Source organism: Cornus florida, unplaced genomic scaffold, assembly GCF_030987335.1.
Source record: "Cornus florida cultivar Cherokee Brave unplaced genomic scaffold, ASM3098733v1 CherokeeBrave_3.0.0_Hap2_Chr11, whole genome shotgun sequence".
NCBI lineage: Eukaryota > Viridiplantae > Streptophyta > Magnoliopsida > Cornales > Cornaceae > Cornus > Cornus florida.
This window is the reverse complement of record NW_026775581.1, coordinates 64,335,879-64,341,825: the sequence shown is the minus strand read 5'-3', so window position 1 is coordinate 64,341,825 and position 5,947 is coordinate 64,335,879.

Sequence of the window (5,947 nt, the reverse complement as noted above, 5' to 3'; positions counted from 1 at the left end):
TTACCTAGGTCTTTGAGGGTTTTGTGTTTAGTTATATTCTATATGACTAAATGATTAAATTTACTTATTTCTTGGAATGATATGAAGAAGCATGCTAAATTGAAAATTTATTGTTGCATTCTATGTGTATAAAATGTTGAAATGTTATGTTCCTCAAAGCATGAATTGTTTCCACTATGTTCAATAAGTTAGATTTGTATATGAGGGCATGTTGTGATTAATTTCAAATGATGAAAATTATATACATTAGCATGATTGTATTGGTATGATGCATTCATGCATTCCATTGGGAAAGAAATGGGAAAATGTTTTGAAAAGCAAAAATGGATACATTTTTTTTTTTTTTTTTTTTTTTTTTTTTTTTTTTTTTTTTTTTTGGGAAATGATTTTGAGTTGGATTTGTGAAAATCGGGCGCCTAGGAGGCGCCTAGTGGTCCGTGGTGTTAGTGTAGTCTAGAGGGGACTAGGGAAAGACCCTAGTGTGGTTGAGTTAATTAAGCCAGATACGACGCTTTGGAGGTGCCTTGTGGTCGTGGATGGTTAGCCAATCCTCCTTTCGTGATTCCTTGGAGGCGCCTTGGATCGGATTACACTAACGGTTTTGGAAGGTGAAACGACATGGTTTCGGAAATGGGGAATGACATTGCATGGCATGGCACATCATTAGCATATATTGTGCACTTGGTAGTTGGTTGATATACACATGTTTGTTGACGATACTATAATTTTACTTGACTCCCGAGATATGACCCCATTCTCTTGCTTTATATTCTATATGTGGATTCACGTAGTCATAAGAGGTGTGTCTTAGACACTTCCTACTAAGTGTTTAGCTCACCCCATTATTTAATATTTTTCAGGGCTCGGGAAGGAAGTGGTGGAGGCCAACCCATCATGGCTTAAAGAGGATTAGAAATTTGTTTGTCACCTTTTGTATATTTGGATCCATTCTTTTGTAAAGCTTTGCCCTAAAAAGTATATTCATTTTGTAATGTAAATATAATCACATGACAGTATTTCTTGTGAACTTGAAAATATGTTGGCATTTTTGTAATGGATGGGAAATAATATTATAAATTGAGACAAGCTATTGTTGTTCATAACTATGGGATGTCGTGTATTGTTTGCCGTGAATTCGGGATTAGTTGTGTTTCAGGTTTTTGTGCAAGATCGGCTCACACGAGCCCAGTTTTTGGTGTTATCAGTTGTAGACAGCAGCATTCTAGGGCCTATCGGCTGGCTGACAGGGAGTATCAGCTGACTGACAATGCACTTCTAGCCATTCCAGAGAGTTGCACTTCTAATATCATCGTTTCGACCGGCCGAACCTCCCCATCAGCCTACCGAAACACCACATTCAACCGGCCGAACCCCATCCATCAGTTGGCCAACAGGCTACTTTAGAAAAGTCCCGTGGGCATGTAGTTTTAGGAACTATTTCGGCCGACTGACCATCTCAGTCAACAGGCCGAACCTGTATTTTCTACCGGCCGACGCAAGGCCACTAGCCGGTTGACTTTACCCTTTGACCTGTACCTTTGACTTCTCCTTCCAAGTTGTATTTTAGAGTACCTTGGACCTTAGAATGACCTGTGTACTACCTATGATCATAGGAAAGGACGGTATAACCCTTAGTTGACCTCGGGTTTGGGTAAGGACCTGGTTAACGGTTCGAACCCATGGGTTTGGGTCGTTACAAAATTGGTATCAGAGCCTTAGGTTCAAAAACCTAAAGACGACGAGTAATGGCTTGGCTAGAGGGGTAGAAGGTTGACCTGCGTTGATTACGTGTTTGTGTTTATGTACTTGCTATTTTATGAAGCATGCGTACTTGTTACTTGCTTAAATGTTTACGGTTTTAAAAGGTATGCTTATTTGCTAAGTGTTCACATGCTCATATGTTTAAATTCCAGTGTATATAAAAGAAGTGTACATGTTATTTAAAAGCATGCTAATTGTGGTAAGATGTCAAGTATGAGGAATATGGTGACGGCAAGTGGTAGGCATAGTGTGTGTGGTTTCATTTTAATGATAATGTGGTAAATAGTGAACACAGTATGTGCAAGCATGTTTCACATGGTATTTTGGGTTACAGTCATTTTGTGTATATATATAGATATCAATATACTTATGTGTTTATGCGGTTGAACATTGGGATGGTTGCTAGTACACTTGTGCGAGTTTTGACCTGGGTTAGCAAGGAGCTTGGTTGCTCCAGGGTTGTTGGGTGCCAATTCTTATCGAACGAATGGCTCAGTCTTTTAGCTCGTGGATTGAGCTATCCAGTGTGGGGTCCTATGATACCTTCGGATCTCCAGATGCGGGTTGGCCAGGCCCACGCCCGATTACCCGAGGATATCAAATCAATTAGCAGTTAATGAACATAAAATACAATTAAGAAAACAGGAATAAATAAATTGCTGAAAAGAAACTAGAATGATAATCCAAAAACCTCAGAATAAAATTTTATTAATAAAGAATTATTCTGATACATCCAAATTTTTCATTTCTAATACAACTCGGGAATCCATCTAGTGGACCCCTAAAAATCCCAATTCAAATCTACATAGCTGGGAAGAATCTCAAGTCTAAAACATGGAAATAAATCCTACATTGTCGGTGGAGTGAATAATTGTATCTGCTCAACACGATCAAGCTCTAAGCTGGAACCGTCGAACTCCTATAAAAATAAGAGTGAGTTAGGCCCACATGCAAATTCTATTCTAACTGCCATCCATACAGTGACCCGATACACAGATACACCCTAGATATCCCAACAATATTTATATAGTCCGAAATAAATAAATATATAACCACACTACAGGACTCTTACTAGACTATGCTGAGGGTCTCAACCTGAATAGAAGGCAATATGCAAAAAGCACCTGAGTGGGCATGACTACCTAAGCCTAATAGGGTATACCTCAACCAATATAGCTAGCTACGCATCCTATTGCATATACACTCCCTAACCGTCGACTATGAGACTCAAGCTCATGTCACGGTACCATAACAATATATATAAAATCCGTTCACATTCATCCATAAGAAATCTAGTAAGTCGTTCGGCGTATTCAACCGCACCGACTCATATATATAAGGAGGATTTTATTTAACAACCCGTATCCTTATTCTAAAATAGGTAGGATTTTAACAATTGGTGCTAATCCAAACCTAGTATGCCACCGTCCCATGCCGGAGCATACAATCCTCCATATCCGTGTAAATTACAACAATTACATAATAGTTTAGCAATTTACAGTCCAAAACCATTCCAAATAATTGCAGAAGAGTATTTAGTATCTCAACAATTTAATCCAAAACCATGTAAATTTCAACTGATACATAATAGTTTAGCAATTTATAATCCAAAACCAAAATCCAAATAATTGCAGAAACATATTTAAAGTTTCAGCAATTTAAATCCAAGAGTTAAACCATATAGTTGTAGGAAACAATTAATAATTCAGCAATTGCCATCCAGAGCATGCATAGATCAAATCTAATATATCTATAATCATATTATATCTATGCATGACTCTATCATGCATTTAAAATAAATTCTATAATCATATTATAGTCCAATAAATCGGTACATTAATTTAAGCAATTTAATTACTTACATCCGGTAACAGCGTACTAAGTTGTATACTTATATTCTGTCTTATCTTTTAGCACAGAGCCATGCATTATGCCCCAAGTCCAATTTATTAATTTAAAAGACTTCACTGTGCTTTTAAACTTAATTTAGAATCATTATATAGCACCCTAAATTGTCAAATTAAAACTAGACAATAAACTTCCTTCCAGCCGTTAACCGCACGCAAAGTTGTTAATTAGCGCACTGTTAATTCCATTCACTTAGAGTTCAACCTTACTCAATTTAAAGATTTAATAACACCCTAAACCAACCTTATAATCCCTCTATAAAACCCCAGAGTCAACAAAATAGTTTCCATGCTCCAACAGTAACAATATAGTTCATAAATTTTTTTCTTCAGAAAACACTATTGAAAAGAACCTGCTCGAAATTCAAAAAGCAGGCTCTTTTTGAGCCTTGAGCCGTCTCTATAAACTTTAAAGCTGGCTCAATGAGTGTGGGAGCCGGCTCCCACTTCCATGGAGCCGGCTCTCACTTCCTTTGAGAGCCTCTGTCCCCGTTCTGTTCCGTTTCAGTCCGTCTTCTCCCTCTCTGATCAATTCCTACCACTCTGTTGGTTTCTAAAACAGATCTTAAGCATCTTATTAACACCAGGAGCATCCCAAAGGTTTGATAACAACCATTAGAATCAATTACAGAGATTAAATTTGCTACGTAACTAACATGCGTTAAGAACAAATCTGAAACTATTTTGCAATAACAGTTCTATTCCAACCCCCCTGTTCCTCTTCACTACTGAACTTAGGAGTCTTATAACACCCCATTAACATCCCCAAGGCTCATTACAATAGATAAAAGCAAGTATAGTAACAAAACTTACAACAGAATTTACATGCTTTAAGAAAACTTGAAACTGAAAACAGACATGCACATGTTGTACAGATTTGATTTCAACACAAATTGATAATCAATATAGCATATATTACACATGTAAATTCCAGTTACTATTTAATTAAACCCTAGAGACTATCTAGGTGCACAGAACACAAGCCAAAGGGAAGGAGAAAGAAAAGAACTTGCCTTTCGGTTTTAGTTTGAAACCTTTCAACATCGTCTTCTTCCTAGACTTTCTGGCGATCGTGACCGCCGTCAAGGATTCCTCTGCTCTGGTTCTAACCCTCAAACATCCCTCAAGCTTCCTCCCTAGTCTAGCTTACAATCCTTGGCCCAAACCTTACCTTCCTCTCCTTTAGTTTTTCCCATAAACTCTCTGTTTCACTCTCTGTATTTTCACTATTCGTGAACAGTGTTTGTGCTTACAACCCTCAATAGACTTATAACAGTATATATATATACTTAACCAAAACCCTAGGCTTTGTATAATTAGAGACAAAACCCTAACCCTTATTGAAATCCAAACCGACGGACAGAAAACCTAATGTCGTAAGATATAATGATTAATATATATATAATTTATAATTATATATATATATATATACATATATATATAACTTGCTAAAACCCTATTATTATTATTACAATTAACAATACTAATAAAAATCCAATTAATTCCATTTATTCCATTAAAATAACTCATAAATCCTTAAAACAAATAAACCAAGAAATTCCAAAAATAAAAATACAATTAACATAAAAAAAAAATACCATTAATCAAGTCATTTAAGTAAATAAAACAATCAACCCAATATATACTTAAAACAAATAATTTAATTCAATTCAAAACACATCATGAAAATCACCAATCACCTAACCACATAAGCACCCAAAAACAATAAAATAAATAATAAAATTCTACTTTTATCCTTTTTAAAACTAGGGGTATTACATTCTTCCCCTCTAACAAACGGAATTCCGTCCTCGGAATTCACAAAACCCTGAATTATTAAAATTTATTAACGTTCCAGTGTGAACGCTTCCTTTGAAAAAGAGCTCCATTAAATTCCAAAACCTCCAAGATAAAAGTTATGAGGCTGATATAAAGGAAACACAAAAATTATTCAACACATAAGTTGAATTTAGTAACTACTCATCCTTACCCAGAATGTGATACAGGCTAAAGATCCACACTCCTCCAAATTCCATAGCATAGATTTGCAAAACGTCTATGCATCCATCCTAGTGTTTTAGTAACACTATCCATGAAAACAATTTAATACATAACAACTTCCCCGACAACACACCTTGTTCCCGATATGGAAAACATTCCAAATCAACTGATCAAATGTACACTCTCGATCCAAACTTCCGTCGAGATATGAACCACAGCTATACCTCCGTTATCAGTGCAATGTAGAACTGATGCGAAGTCCAAAAGTGAACATTACG